Source organism: Lactuca sativa, chromosome 5 (genome assembly GCF_002870075.4).
Source record: "Lactuca sativa cultivar Salinas chromosome 5, Lsat_Salinas_v11, whole genome shotgun sequence".
In the NCBI taxonomy this organism is placed as follows: Eukaryota; Viridiplantae; Streptophyta; class Magnoliopsida; order Asterales; family Asteraceae; genus Lactuca; species Lactuca sativa.
This window is the reverse complement of record NC_056627.2, coordinates 270,021,820-270,039,735: the sequence shown is the minus strand read 5'-3', so window position 1 is coordinate 270,039,735 and position 17,916 is coordinate 270,021,820. Positions and strand designations below refer to the sequence as shown.

General features: G+C 31.9%; 1 long non-coding RNA gene across 2 annotated transcripts in view; it reads right to left on the bottom strand.

Annotated features, from left to right (window-relative positions):
• Positions 1–10,888, bottom strand: part of LOC122198319 (uncharacterized) — a 28,220-nt gene extending 17,332 nt beyond the window's left edge. For both annotated transcript variants that reach the window (XR_006192852.2, XR_008232510.1), the window contains exon 1: positions 10,815–10,888. This is a non-coding gene — a long non-coding RNA (uncharacterized LOC122198319). The remainder of the gene's footprint in view (positions 1–10,814) is intronic.
• Between the last annotated feature and the right edge of the window lie 7,028 nt (positions 10,889–17,916).

Here is a 17,916-nt window from a genome sequence, read left to right as displayed (position 1 = left end):
TGTGTATATCAAGGCTAGTGGGAGTATAGTAACTTTTCTGGTGTTATATGTCGATGACATATTACTCATTGGTAATGACGTTCCAACCTTGAATAAAGTTAAGTCTTGGCTTGGAAAGTGTTTTGCCATGAAAGACCTTAGAGAAGCTACCTATATTCTTGGGATTAGGATATTGAGAGATATAAAGAAGAGACTAATTGGACTTAGTCAGAGCACATAGTTGGATAAGGTACTAAAGAGGTTTAGTATGGAAAATTCAAAGAAGGGAGAGCTGCCTATCCAGAGCAACACAAAATTGAGTAAGACTCAATGCCCTAGCACAGACGAGGAAATAGCAGACATGAGTTGTGTACCTTATGCTTCCGCTGTCGGATTGATCATGTACGCTATGACATGTACTCGCCCTGATGTGGCCTTTGCTTTGAGCATGGTCAGTCGCTATCAGGGAAACCCGGGTAGAGCTCATTGGACAGCAGTAAAGAATATACTCAAGTATTTGCGAAGAACGAAGGACTGGGTCCTTGTACTTGGTGGCAATGATACTTTGAGAGTAGATGGTTATAGTGATGCCAGTTTTCAAAGGGATAGAGATAACTTCCATTCTCAATCTGGCTGGGTATTTCTACTGAATGGAGGAGCAGTTACTTGGAAACGTTCCAAGCAAGATACGGTGGCTGATTCTACTTGTGAATCAGAGTACATAGCAGCGAGTGAAGCGTCTAAAGAAGCAGCTTGGTTGAGGAACTTCATCGGGGATCTCGGAGTTGTTCCAATCATCCAGGAGCCTATGGAACTGTTCCGCGATAATGAGGGAGCGGTTGCCTTAACTAAGGAACCCAGAGACCATGGTAAAACCAGACATATTGACAGAAAGTACCATTTCATCAGGCATAGAGTAGAAGAAGGCCATCTTGTTGTAAAGATGGTATCATATGAAGATAACCCAGCAGACCCCCTCACAAAGGGTCTGAGTAGGCTTAAGCATATTCAGCATGCTTGGAGCATAGGTCTGAAAGATGATATTAGTTTTAGTAGTTAGATTAGTTTTGTACTGAAACTTGTAACAAAGTAAATGTAATTGACTTTTGGTGATTAAATAATAAAGTATTATTTATGGGTTTACTACCTTTTGTCAATTGTTTATTGTTGTGTTTCATATTTTGCATGTTTTACTTCCCAAATAATATGATTGTTCAAACTCCACAGTCGCTCGTACTTTTGGAAGTAAGTAGTGAATTAAGACAGTCATGAATTGGATTGCAGATTGTCTAAGGATAGACATGGCAATAGAATTGATATAATGTTCATGAGTACTCAGAGAGTGAGATTTGAGTATTGGATAAACCCATGCTCAGAGTATTACTTCATGGAATTCATCACGAGTAATATTGAGACGATAATATCTATAATCTTGGAACAAAGATATATGAGTTGTAATTTGCAGGTCGGCTACACATTGGTAATACGAAAACGCATCAGTAACTTGGTGTTATAAAACGTATTATCATGTATGGTTTGATGAGTAAAAGATACAAGCATATGAGTCAATGTTTATTCGTTCCTTTTGCCCTAATGGGAAAAGCGATATCTGTGGGCCCCTCGATGATTTGGTGTTGACTTATGTGTTGGGCCCAGCCAGGACTGAATTGATGTGTTCGATTAGAAGTCTAATATCATCAGAAATCAGGAATCGGGAAACATAGATTCTGGACAAAAGAGGTTGATTACATTCCATGTCTTTTGTCTAGGGATATCTAGCAGAACGAAGGATTATATGATCACTTATCTTAGGACACGTAACTGATTGGGTCAGAGTTCGACAACAGATTTTTGGAAGCTACAATTTGCTGGTCAAATTTAGAAGGCATACTAGCAATTATAGTTACGGACTTATCCAAGTGGGAGACTGTTGGATTAGGTGTCTAAGCCCATAACTATAATTGGTACGTACTTGAATTGATAACAGCACAGTCCTTTTGGGTTGCCCTCAAACCTAGCAACCAGACAAGGAAATTATGAAAGTAGAGATATTAATTTATTATAAGATTAATAAATTAATATAAATGAATTTATTAATATGTTAAAAGATTAATATATTAATAAGAAATCATTATATTTAATTAATTGTTAGCCAGAAATTAATTGGAATTAATTTTGGGGTTAAAAGAATTAATTATAAGGTGCAGGGACTAGTATGCAATTAACTGATAGTTGAATGGAAGGTTCCAGAACCCCCTTGGAAGGAGGTGGACGAAAACCCTAGGAGAAACCTTAGAGAATTCATCCAAGGGGTCCAAGATAAGGCCCTTGGGTTTTGCTTAGGCCCTAAGCAAAGGATAACTCTGGTTTCCCCTAAACCCTAGAACCTTCAACTATTTAAGGACCCTCCTGATTCACATTTACACACACTGATTTCTTTGGAAGAAACCCTGGCCGAATTGCATACTCCCTCCCCTCTCTCCTCTACTTTCCTTCTTGCTAGTTTGGGTGTGATTCCATTAGAGGCATTACAATTGTGGTGCTAAGCTTCCAAGAAGATAAAGATCAAGATCAAGGGAATTGTCAATTATTTGCTATAACAATTGAAAGGTATGTAACTCCTAACCCTAGTTTATGAATTTCGAAAATAGTCACCTCCTCTAGGGTTCTTGTTTTGCAATTCAAAGTTGTATGTTCAATAGTTAAAACATAGATCCAAAGTAGGTTGCATGTGAACTTAGGAATTGTTTTCTAGTTTATCTGTTTTATCTAAAACCCATCAGAAACACACCCAAATAAACCCACGTGAAACATTAACTCGACCCCTCTCAAGTGGCAAACGGTGACCGGAGCAGCCACGCATTGCCCAGGCGGTGGCATCGGACCTGTGACAACGCAACAGGAAACAAGGGAGGTAGCGGTGGCCTTGTCGTCGTCCGCGGAGGAGTAATAATGAAACCGAAGAAAAGAAGCGACAGAGAAGGAGCAGCAACAATGCTCGTCATGGCAGCTGCTGTGGGCTCTAATGGCCAGAGATGGTGGCTACGATCTGCCTCCTAACGCTACCGACTGAACAACAACGTCATGCTATGGTCTTCGTCTTCGACAGTGACGAGAAGGCAACATGGTTCGTCAGTGATTTGGTTGATCGGAGAAGCGAGGAGGTAGGGTGGCGATAAAGCAGTGGCGGAAGGGAGAGATGGCGCATGTGGTAGCTTCTTGTTGTAGCAGCTGGACAATGGAGGAAGGAAAAGTGACGGCTGAGCATAAATTAGGGTTAGGGTACTCGGCTTCTATTCATGAAGCGGGAAAGAATGAGCACCAGGTCTTAACCCGTGTCCCATCCAAACATTCAACCATTATGCCAATACTAGTCCCTCCTCCCAAATCTTTTTTTCAATTTAACTCCATAATTTACCCCTTTAGCCCCTTACAATAAAATTCATTACAATTTAGGTACAATAATTACCAAACATACCCTTGCTTCTAAAATTCTTCTCAAAATAATTCTATAACTTACTAAACAGCCCCTAACTACCAAAATTCTTCACAAATTAGTTTGAGACTTACATTTATTAATTTTTTTTTAAAATAAACGGGGCGTTACACTTTTATACCACCCAAACTACTAATAACAACAAACACCACCACAATTCAATCAACCCCAATTTCAAGCCTTTAAACCCCAAGCTTCTTAACATCAAGTGTGACATCCCCATTTTCACGGCCAGAAAAAACCGATTTTGTTTATGATTTATAAAAATCTGAGTACTTCTTTTAATTAAAATGTTGCGGAATTTGTTCCCAGAAAAAACATGATAAATGTGTTATCAAAGCATTTCCAAAGAAATGTATTTTTATTCTTTTTAAAACCTTGAGATGTCATCATCAATACAGAAACATAAGCATAAACAGAACTTACATTCATTTACACTAGTAATCTACATCACTTTTAAATCTCATAGTGTAAAGTAGCTTCGTATCGACACTTGTGATACAAATAAGCTTGAGTGGGTCAGGTTGGGAAACCTGGTGAGTACATAGTGTTTTCAACCGACAATAATATAATTATTATGTTTAAACATCAACAATCAACCCAACTAGACATCCTCATTATCTTCTTTACTCTTAAGAATCTACCCTAAGAATCATCTATCCTGCATTCTTTCATTTCGAAGTCTATTTCTTCCAGGGTTTATATGATAGGCACTAAGTCCATAGCTGTCAATGCTTGTTCGTAAAACACTAATTCCATAGCTACTAAAGTTCATTCATCGGGTACTAAATCCATAGCTACCACTGTTCGTAAAGCACTAATTTCATAGCTGCTAAAGTTCATTCATCGGGTACTAAATCCATAGCTACCACTACCAATGTTTATCTAACAGGTACTAAGTCTATAGCTACCAACGTTTATCTAATATGTACTAAATCCATAGCTACCAGCGTTTATTCAATTGGCACTAAGTCCATAGCTGCTGATGTTATTTATTAGGCCCTAAGTCTATAGTTGCCTATGTTCACTCATATCATCCTTCATCTCTCATCTTTCATCTACCCATGTTTTACCCAACATATTCGTACGTAGATATAAAATACATATACAGCTTAAATCATTTAAAACTTGTATAAAATCGTTCATCCAGCATAGATAGCAAGTATACAGATAATATGCACACATAGCACGTAGTTTATATAAAATACTTCATATGTATGTGTAAGATGAAAGTAACTATGCACTCACTTGATATGGTGGTGATACCGAACTCAGACAACGCTTCACTTCTATTAATTTATTTTCTTTCGACGAAACCTAGTATTATTACCATTAGATTTTATTATAATATTTACCGTGACTAATTATTAGTCTTGTTATTATTATTATTATTATTATTATTATTATTATTATTATTATTATTATTATTATTATTATATAAGCGTTTAAACAATATTTTCCAACCACTATGTACAGACAGGGCCAGACATAAAACACCGGAGGGCATGAACATTTTGGCATATAGCACTTCTGAAATCCAACAACCCTATACAGCCCTTTAAACCAGATTCTCCGCACCGCGAGTAGTTAAAAATATATTATAATGACGCTTATATAAATCATAATAATAGCCTAAATATTTATTATAAGTTCATAATAACAATACTAATTTTAAATATAACTTCTTCATTCGACGTCCGTTTTCGTTTGTCTTTTTACTGTTACACTACTATTAATGAGATCTTTGATTCTCGTTTAGGCTGCGTCGGCAAAAAATCGAACGATCTAAAATTCGAATTTCGGGCTGTGCACTGCTATGCCAAATCTTAGAAAAAAATCATAACTTCTTCATACGAATTCATATTTTGACTTTCTTTATATGCACACTCTCGGTTTAACGTATACTACGACTTTTGTTTAGATTGCTAAGGCTAGAAAGCACTTTATCATAAACTCACTTTTTACGTCACGAAGTGTCGTGCCGGTTTAGCCGTAAAACTTTGACAGGTCATAACTTCTTCATTATAACTCAGATTACAGCGTTCTTTATATGTACAGAACCCTTGTGACATATATTATTACTTAGTTAAGATTATTTATTCTAAATAATTTTTTTGTCGAAAAGTCGTTTTCAAGACTTATTGTCTCTAAATTGACTAACTCGGATCTGCGGGCATTACATCAACAATTTCACGCACAACCTTCACAACTATCTCAAGTTCCATTATTTCAACCTCAACCTATAAACCTCGATAATGACGACGACAACGAATGGGTTGAAGAAACACAACCAAATCATAGAAGGTAAAAAAATCAAAACATCTAACAAAAAAAACTACTTAATGGACCGAAGAGGAGGAAGAAACTTTACCTAAAGCTTGGATTTTCATATCACAAGACGAGGATGTCGGCAACATGCAAACAGGTCAAAGTTTTTGGAATCGTGTTTTAGACCACGTTCACGCGTTATTAGGAAGGAAAACGAACCGTACACACGACTCGGTCAATGCAAAATGGTGTGACCTTCGAGCGGCTTGTACCAAATTTAACCGCATATTTGACAATCTTAAAAATATGTATAGAAGTGGTAGCAACAATTTCAACATTTTATCAACCGCGTTGTACCAATACAAAATTACGAACCATGGTAAGCCATTCGACAACCAAAAAACGTGGAAAGTTTGTCGTACTGGTCTAAAATGGGTCTTTTATCCAGAAACGTCACATTCGGGATCTATCAACTACCTAAGTTGCACGGAAACGGATACTGTAATGGGAAACGGATACGGAACGGAAACGGGAAACGGCAAAACCCAAAAAATTAAGATACGGATACGGCAAAGATACGTCAATATAAAATTGTGTTATATATATATATATATATATATATATATATATATATATATATATATATATATATATATATATATATATATATTGATGTCAAGTCCCGCAATGGAGGTTGATCTATTGATGTAGTTGATGATCCTTGTGTTTCTTGAGAAGCCATAATCGATGATGTGATTAGGAATTAAGAGAATCAAGAATGGTGATGAATGATGATTGACGATCCTAGTGAATTGTGATCGACTAATCGTCTTTGATCAAGAAAACAGGAGACGACTCACGACAGGGGAGACTTTGATTGACGATCGGTTAGGGACTTAAGGGAATACCAAATACGTTTTGAGCCTTAAAAACAGCAGCCCATTAGTCTTTTTTGGATTTAAACTTAAAAAGCCAATGTAAACCTTAAAATAAAATAGAAACGGCTAGGAAACTTCATCGAAACTTTAAGAAAACTTTGCAGAAACGTTTCCATGATATCTGATACTTCCAGGAAACGTTTCCAAGGAGTTTCCATGGAGTATCCGTTTCCATGGAGTTTCGGAAACGGAAACGGCAACCTTAGAGAAGTTTCCATGCATCATAGTCAACAACTCCAACAAAAGGGAAAGAACTTTTGATTCGGACATTGGTATTAGCCTCGACCTAAATGATGAGTTCGACATCACCGAAGGGGAGGGACCACTGGTCGTCCAACTTTTTCGACACCACCGAGGGGGCGTCGTCAAACAAAAAATCAACCAACGATGTAGTAGCGGACAAAATAGACAAAACTATAAGTTTTTTAGAAAAAAAAATTGAATCAACGGAGGAAGCTCGTCGGCGAAAAATAGCACTCACCAATCTTCAAATTTTAAACACGGTGCCGCAACCGAATCTCAATCCAGAAAATTGAAGCACGTTTTTAAAAATTCAACAATTTATCGAAAAATATCGCAACTAGATTTTACGTTTTTATATTTTTTAGTAATTTATGTTTAGTTTTTTATATTTTTTTAGTAATTTAACTTTAATTTTTTATTTTTTAGGTTTAATTTTTTAATTAATGTAATATGGTTTCGATTAATGTAACTTTAATTGTTGACTAATATGGTTTCAATTAATTTAATCATAAAAGAAATAAAATAAATTTTTTTAAGTGATAATCATAGTGAATTGGTGGTGAGATGACGGGACCCTAAATTCACAACTCGAGTGACCAAGGCTATCCAGTATCGGGGTAGTTTCATGCGTCTTGGGCTGAGGTGACAACCTCTCCCACGCGTGAACACCGCCCCCAAAGTCGGTGGGGTGCATGTGACGTGGTGCCAAAGACGCACGTGGACGCCCAATCACAATTCGTTTAATTTGTAACGGTCGGAACTTGTAAACTAACGGCTATATAGCCGTTTCTAACATAAAAAAAAATTACTTTTTACCATTTAAACACAAATATTTACACCTATAAATTATCCACTATTCTACTTACATTTTACATTTCAAAAAACACTATCTATATTTTATTACCTTCTACAAAAAAACCTCATCTCTCATTTTTTTTTTCTCTCAACATGGATTCAAATCCAAACACCCCAACACTCCAAATGCAAATGTTAGTTACATACAATTGCTAACCTCTCCAATCCAACAACAAACTTTATTCACCACTTCATACCCACAAACTTTCTATCAACAATAACCACAACAATTCAATCAACCTCAATTCTAAGCCTTTCAACAACAACCTTCCCAACAATTTCAACAACCTTCTCAACAATTTTAACCATCTCAATCTCAACCTATAAATCTTGACAATGACGACGACGACGAACGAGTCCAAGAAACACAACAACCAACTCGTCGAAGGCAAAAAAAACCAAAGATCCAAGAAAAAAAAAGACTAACGCATGGAACGAAGACGAGAATGAAGCTTTAGTAAAAGCTTGGATTTTCATATCCCAAGACGGGGATGTCGCCAACGCACAATCGGGTCAAAGTTTTTGGTGTCGTATTCTAGATCATTTCCATGCGTTATTAGGAAAGAAAACGGAGCGGACGTACGACTCGATCAACGCAAAATGGCGTGACTTACGAGCAGCTTGCACCAAATTCAATGACATAATTGACAAGCTTAAAAATATGCATAGAAGTGGTAGCAACGACTTCAACTATTTAGCGACCGCGTCCTACGAATACAAAGTTACCACCAACGGTAAACCGTTCGGCCACTAAAAAGCGTGTGAAGTTTGTCGTAACGGTCCAAAATGGGTTCTATATCCGGAAATGGCGCATTCGGGATCTACAACCGGTTCCAACAAAAGGGCAAGAACGTCCGAGTCGGACGTGGGTTTTGGACTCGACCTCAACGATGACTTCGATGCCACTGAGGGGGAGGGCCCACCGAACGTCCAACTTCGTCGACCACCGGGACGAGACAAAGCGAGAAAAGGAGCGTCTTCAAGCGGAAAAGCACCGGCAACTAGCGACAGCGAGCTTGCGACATCCATAGATAAAGCTCTAGTTTTTCTAGAAAAAAAATACGAATCGTCGGAGGCCGCTAACTGCCAAAAAATAGCTCTTACCTATCTTCAAATCTTAAACACAAAGCCCCAACCGGATCTCGACCCGGAAAATCTTACGACATTTCTTAAAATTCAACGACAAGTCCGAGAAAAATATGAACTTTAGGTTCTAATCTTAATGGTTTTAAGAAATTTAGGATTTTATTTATGGTTTTAAGTAATTTAGGATTTTAATTTTTTTATGTTTTTTTTAAGAATTTAAGAATTTTAGTTTGTGTTTTTTATATTAATGTAATGTGTTTTTAATTTTAATGTAACGTGTGTTTTTGTTTTTTAATTTGTGTTTTTTATATTAATTATGGTTTGTAATTTGTTTTTTATTTAAAATATTGTTAAAAAATAAAAAATAATAAAAAAAAGGAATTTGTGTAGTGGTAACCATCTCCAAGGTTTAGTGGGTTGGTGGTAGGATGGGTGTGAAGCTGACGTGGCGCATAGGTGGCAACACGTGGAAACAAGCTGCTCATTAGCTTTCCATTTTCTGGTGAATCCGCCGATCTGGGTTTTCTTCTAGCATTTGGAAAACAAAAGGGAGTCAACATTTCATGAATAGGTTTTCTTCCGGCCAAAGCAATATCCCATCTAACCAGCTGGTTATTGTTTCTTTTTCTTATGTTCTGGGTTTCAAGAAGACATCTTTGTTTTCAAAGCTTTGTAAGTGGGGAACACAAACTAATGAATACCAGAGATGCCAATCAAGATAGCTTGACCCTTCAAGCCCGACCCATCCTTTTCATGTACTGAAATAGTAACCTTTGTGCCCTCTCCACGACATTAGTGTGTGTAGGTGAGTGAAGATGGAAGATTAAGCTAGGTGATGGTGGTGTTGGACCATTAATTGTTGAAGGCGTGTGGAAAAAGAAGAAATTAATTAATTAAGGTGTTGTTGGTGTTGGACCATTTTCCGGTTGTCCTTCAAGAAAACAATGATGGATTAAACTTTAAAGCATACGAGGAATCGCAAGGATAAAGAAGAGGTTCTCCACTTCTCCCATGAAATGATTAAGGAAATTGATCTCTGACACCCCACCATCATGGAGTGATATGGTTCATGGATCTTCATTACCGATGGAACTACCGAAACATGTTGAGACCAACTGAACATATCTAATGCACCCCCACCATCATCATCGAATTCTCATGTCATGAATTCCTTTTGCTTTTTTTTTTTTTTTTTTTAACTCATACATTAAAGTTTTTTTTAAGAACAACGTTTGAAGATGACCACCGACTCGTTGGAGTGGTCATGATAACAGGTTAAACAAATAATAGCCGGCTAGAGTGACTATTTTGTATAAAAATAATCATTTTAAGGAAGTATGATTTGATAAAAAAAAAAAACGATACTAACTAAATATGTACATGGAAAATAGTTTGAACCCTTACATTAAAGGCTTACGTTTTTCTATGTAAAGACCTTATGCAAAGATATTTTCAAATTTCAATGTACCACGATTACAATATTTTTACTTTTATCTAATTATTTGTATTTGCATTTCTATCTCCTTTATGCCGTAAGTCTCCTAAATACTTGATTAATTGATGTGATGATACATACCAACAGCACATACTATTAACTAAAAGCGTTAATTGATAGAATAAAAATACTTTTTATTTGTCCACTTATTGTACGTATAACTTGTTGTACATACAAAAATATCTTATTTTACGTCATTAAGTTTTATTATATTCCACGCAACAAATAATCAATCAAACTGCTACCGAGAAAGTCTTGGTTATTCAATAATCAAGCCTCAAATTAATGCATTACAGTTACAAAAATGTTTCATGCAACAAATCATCAAAGATACCTTGTTAAATTTGTGTAATATACGGATACAACAATACGTAATTATTTCTAACAACTGTTTAAAAAAATCAAAACAAATATGCTAAGAAAAAAAAAAAAAAAGAACGGGAGATTGAATTACCTTCGATGTAATTTATTGCATCCGTTAGACTTGACATTTCACATTAATTTTGTTGGGCTATACAATAAGCAAAATTTTGTTTGCATCCAAGTCTTTGGGAGAAAGAGAGCAATTATAGATGGGTGTGGTGTACTTCAGTCTTCAGTACTTGGTTAGGCTAACGTGTTTGGTACTACACAACTCATTTGCGGTACAAAGTACGAACTTTACTTTCTTAATCTTTTTTATTATAAAAATTTTCCTAATTCATTGTCATATGAGTTTTTTTTTTCTTAGTTCTTCAATCTTATCCAACCCATAATAAATAAAAATAACATCTTTCATATTTGAGTGGATCCACTCACTTAAAAACATATAAACTTTAAGCACACGGTGTGTATATATATATATATATATATATATATATATATATATATATATATATATATATATATATATATATATATATATATATATATATATATATATATATATATATATATATATATATAGGTAGAGGTTCATTTGAGACCACCTATATTTTGTGAGACATGGGGACCAAATTTGAGCCTTTGATCAAAACTGATCTTGTGGCTCATAACAAAATGTGATTAACACTAATTAATCTAAAAGATTAGTTAATTAGGGATAGATTAGTCACTGGGTTAAACTTTGGATCATCAGATCTATTATCTTCACGTTATCACAAAACCCAGCTACTTCGATTCTTTCTACCAATTCATACTAATCGATCAACATTCCTTCATCTTCGATTCACACTGATCAATCTTCTATTTGCTTTGATATGGGTATTGAGGTTTATGTTCATCTATCAACATCAACAATTCATTACAAGATTTTTATCGATTGTAGCTCTGTGATCATCAATTTCATCCAAGGTAGAAGTTCAAGTGTTCAGTCGATTTCTGCTAATCTTCATCTTCAACAATAACTAACGATCTTTCAAGTTGTACTTTTTACTCTACATCATGATTTCATCAATTGATCAAGCTTTCTGTTTTATTCCCCTGAGTTTTCATCGCTTTCAGATCAACGATTCTTAGCCATTCATCAACATTGGTAATCAATCATCAACTGCTATCGATTTCCATCAGATTGATGCTTCGAGTTTACTATCAAATCAGGTGTTTTTTCAATTTAACTTCATCTTAAATCTATTATCATTTCAAGTTTTTGATTTCAACCATCGATTATCAATTTCAAGCTTTTGTTTTTTTTTGTGCATTCGAGCACATATTAAATGAAGATAAGCAAGCAAAAATAACGTATCTTCGTGTTATTTTGTGCTCATTCTATAAAATCAATGAGGTATGTACATAACTATTATTGTTCTTGAGCCAATTATCTTACATTATACACGCACTCTACCTGTTTGATGAAAGTCCTGAATGAATCAAGAGTGTGATGTAGAGTCTGATATATCACTCCTTTCCCACCCTTAAACTTTGTTACTATTTAATGATATTGACCCCAAATTCCAAGCTGTTTTTCTTAACTTAGTGATCACCGGTGTACTTCTTTTTGTCAGTGATTGAAGGACATACAATTGCCATCAATGCAATTGTTCAGTGCATATGTTGGAAGAAGCATATCATCCATATCTTGCCACCATTAATTAATGATGAGAACTTCAAGAAGCATATTGAAATGTTGGTTTCAATGGTGCTTGGTCCATAAAGAGTTAAAGTGGCTAAGAAGTTGATGGATGATGAGGACTTGGTTCATCTTTAGAATCGAAATTTGTAATGAAGATGGTTTAATTTACTCCCTGCACTCTCTTTATTTCTTTCTTATTGAAATTGTTCTCTACATTTGTGCAACTTTAAACATTATTATTTCAACAGATATGTATCCTAATACCCATCAAACCCCTTTCAACCCTTTCATAGTGTAAAGTGGTACATACAGTTATGAAATTAGATAAAACTTTCATATTTTCTATCATTCCAACTTTTTAGGTAAGTCTTGAATGGAACTGTAGAGAATGTGGTTCAATAATAATTTCCTGGAGTGTCTCATTCAATGTAGTGGGATGTTGTAAATTTGCTTATATTTTTTTGGTTTGGTTTCAAGTGATGTATTTGAGGTAATTGAATAAAACGATAACACTATATTCTAAATGTTTACTTTTACATTAGTATTTACAAATAAATTGTGCATTATTTTAATTTTCTTACATATATATTGTTATATTCTAGTTCGATATTTGATGTTCATATAATCATTTAGTATTACATTCTATTAAAAATGTTCTACATATACAAACATCCTATAACATTATTCCATAAGAATATTAAGTTGTGACTTGAATATAGACAACATAATTAAATTATTCTGTTAGAATGGTATATATATTCAGAATATTAAATATAACATTAGAATCTTATGTAATATAAGTTCATTTTATATGTTAATTAGAATAGTTTGCACAAGGAAATCTTTAACAATGAACAATATTTTCAAGGAATAGTTTGCACAATGTTCTCTATATATATTATCATCTTTTCATACTAGAATAAATTGAACAATGTTGTGTACATCTAATTACATTATGTATTTATCCTTTCAACATCTAAATTAGAATTTGAAAAAAAAATGCACCAAAGTGAGTTTCCTATTTAATTTCACAAATGTATCCATATATGTTGATTTTAAGCATTTTGATCATTATCCTCCATTTCACTATCTTCGGTTTCAATCCTTTCCTTTGTCCCTTGATTTTGAGTTTCTACCATTCCAACATGTGCTTATCCACTTTCTGGCTTATTGGTACTTTAAAAAATTGTACTCGAAAATAAGTCATTGAACTGTTTTGCCAATTCCATGTTCTAGTTTCATTTGGAAACATCGATATACAATTAAAAACAATTTCTTCCATATTCTCTTTTTCTACAAAAACTTTCTAGAAGGCCTTTTCGAACATTTCTTCATGTTCCTGAAAAACAATAAGACACTAAAATTATAAATATAACTTATTAAATGAAATCATAATATTCTAATAAGTTATGAAGTACCATACGATCTATCATATCAGAATGGTAGAATATCAATTATGAACCAAAAGCATGCCATATCAGAATATCTAGAATTACGAAAAATATCAACATACTTTAATCTTTCTACTACTATAAACAATGTACTTTACTTCTTACTCATTATAGCAACATAGTTTCAAAAAGGCTAGAATATTATACTAGAAGCTAATATATAAAACGTAATTCCTATAATATTTTACTACACAAATCAAAATGACTTGAATAATATGATATATAAAATTAGAATGACTAGAATATTGTACTAAACATCAGTTTTTAAAATTCATCATCAGTTTCTCTATTACAGACATCGATAAGGAATTTTGATATTTCAACATTAATTTTCAGCAATTCATCTCCAATTTATCTACTACCAAAGGATTATCATAAAGGATTGATTACTTATCAATTTTATATAATTTCACATCAGAAAATCGATTTTCAGCAATTCATCATCAAAGAATTTTGCTATTACTGAAGGATTATAAGCAAGTTTCGATTTTCAACAATTTACTAATCTATCATAAACTTTGCTATTACATAAGATTATCAACTCATCGGCAATCGATTTACAACAATTTATGATAAAAATGGGAATGAACATGATACTAAACAGAATGGCTAAAATATTATACTAGAAGTTAATATACAAAATAGAATGGCTAGAATATTATACTAGAAGTTAATATACAAAATAAAATTACATATTTTACTACACAAATCAAAATTAAAAGAATAATATACTATACAAAATCAAAATGACTAGAATATTGTACTAAACATCAATGTTTAACAATTCATCTTCACTTTCTCTATTATAGACATCTATAAGTAATTTTGAGATTACATCGGTTTTCAACAATTCATCATCAATTTCTCTATTACTGAAGGATTATCATCAATAATTGATTTTAGACATCGATTTTTTGTAATCTCATATCAGAACATCGATTTTCAATAATTCATCATCAAAATTTTTTGCTATTACTAAAGGATTAAAAACAATTATCGATTTTCAGCTATTTATCATAAATTTTGCTATTACATAAGGATTATCAACAACTCATAATCAATCGATTTCATTAATTCAACATAAAAATGAGAATGACTACCATACTAACTCTAATATACAAAACTAGAAGGACTAGAATATTATACTAGAAGCTAATACACAAAACCAAAAAACTAGAAATTTTTACTACACAAATCAAAATTATTAGAATAATATGTTATACAAAATCAAAATGACTAGAATATTATACTAAACATAAATGTTTAACAATTCATGATCATTTTCTATCTTACATACACTGATAAGGAATTTCTGGATTTCAACATTTATTTTCAACAATTCATCATCAATTCTATATTATCAAAGGATTATCGCACATGATCGATTTTCAGCAATTATTCATCAATTTTTCTATTATAAAATAAATATCAACAAGAATCAATGAAAAACTCATCAACAGTTTCGATATTTAGCAATTCATCATCAAAATTAGAATGGATAGAATACTAACTCTATCATACAAAACTCAGAATTACTATAAAAGTATACTAGAAGCTCATATACAAAACAAAACAGAATGATTAGATATTGTACTATACAAAATCAGAACTAGTAGAATATTGTTTCGAAAGCTAAAGATTGAGTTTTTGTTGGAAAATAGCTTTATGTCCTTTATTTTTGAATTTCATAATATTACATATAAGTTTATAATATTACATATTAACAACACATTAAAAAAATATTGAATATTTTAAATAGCTAGATTAATATCATATCATTGAGTATTAAAAAAGCCAAAATTTAATTAGGCATTATTATATTAGAATATTTTCGATATAACTTAAAATGTCATAGAATATTATTCTATTAAAATATTCTACATATAGAATATAAAAACATACAACATATAATATTATTCTATTAGAATATTATACACATATATACTACTTTCATGTAATAAATCAACTTATTCAAAGGGTAACCTATAACATTATTCTATTAGAATATTATATATATATATATATATATATATATATATATATATATATATATATATATATATATATATATATAATTTATGAAAACTAATAACATATAACATAATTGTATTAGAATATTCTACGTATACATATTATTTTCATGGAAATAAATGAACTTATTTAAAAAAACCTAGAACTTTATTTTATTTGATTATAAACACCATACATCATAAACTACAACATTCTAATTATTTTAAACATCATACACTCTAGTTATAAAATTTACCTTGAATAGTGACTTAAATTCTAAAAAAAGACATAAAATTAATTGACGATAACAAATAACACATAAAATTATTCTATTAGAATATTATACATATACTTATTATTACATAAAACATATAATATTATTCTGATAGAATATTTTACATAGAGAATTTAATTTTAAACTCGTCTAATATGTAAAAGATATTACTACAATTACACGACATAAACTATTAATTCTAAAAAAAACATAAACATCAATTGACGATAACGAACAACACATGAAATTATTTTATTAGAATATTATAAATATAGTTATTATAACATAAAACATACAATATTATTCTGATAAAATATTTTACATAAAGACTTTACTTTTAAACTCATCTAATATGTGAAAGATTACATGTATTATCATTTAAAACATAACTATTGTTCAACCATAATATTGTTTTATTAAATATTCACCAATCTTCAAACCTTCAAACCATAATTATTGTTTACCAAACATTCAACCATACATGTTATTCAAAATATAGAAAATATAGTCAATCTTCAAAGAGAAAAAGACTCCAAATTCATTAGCCATTAAATTCTTGCAAATATTTTATCAATTAGATCAACAATCTTCATTTCACTACATCGCTTCATGCACCAAGTTAAGATGCTTTAGTCGGTTAGCTTTTTGCAAACTCCTTAGCTTCTTCAATTAGTTTAGGTGATCATTCAATTTGGCTGCATCATGAAAAGTAGAATCAATGTAAACAAATATTTACCAGAACAAAATACCTAGAATATACAAACTACAGTCAAGTAATAACAAAAATCAAACATTTTGTAACATTTTAAGAATTTTATTCACCACCACACATCACCAAACTTCCATCAATTCTATTTTTGGATACCTTATGTTTTCTTTTTCCATCAATCTCTTCCCTTCATTATATACCAAGTTTCTTAATCAAGATTTTCAAATGCATCATAACATATATCATAACTTTATTAACACAAAAAAAAAAAAAAAAAAAAAAAAAAAAAAAAACTAAAACAGATGCATCATTTTATAACCTAATAAAAATCAAATATAAAAATATCTACATTCTAAGAATAATCAACATCGTGAAAAGAAGAATATAACACTTAATAATATGTTAACTTAGAGTATTTATATCAAATATCCATATACGTTAATGTTTTTAATGTTATACTTTATCCTTTATTTTGCATTCTGGTAAAGATCTATCAATTGAACTATCATTGTTTTCATAGTTTTAATATCAACAACATATTTTGCTCTTGATTTAGCCATTCTTGTCACTTGATCTGCATCAAAATATACATCATGCTTCTTTTAGAACAAAATACTAGAATATTCACACTAAATACCATAAACCAAAATAATACGTTAAATTGTCTATTAAATACTTGACAAAAAACTAGAGTATTGCTATTATAAAGCGTAAACTACATTCTAATAATAATCAACATCATAGACTCTCCAAATAGCATATAAAGAACTTTTCTTTGAATTGTACATTAAGTTATGATAAAATAAAATCTAGAATATCATAATATTAACATTATTAATCATATACTTCATTTCAATAATAATCAATATCATACATTCTCCTAGTAAAGTATAAAGAACTGTTCTTTGAATAATACATCAAGTTATGATAAAATAAAATATAAAATGTTAGAATGTGCTACATAAAGACATTAACTTTACACAATAAAGTCATTCGTGTATGAATTAGTTCTGATTTATCAAAGTAAACAGTAACATCTGATTAATCAATAAAATAACACCC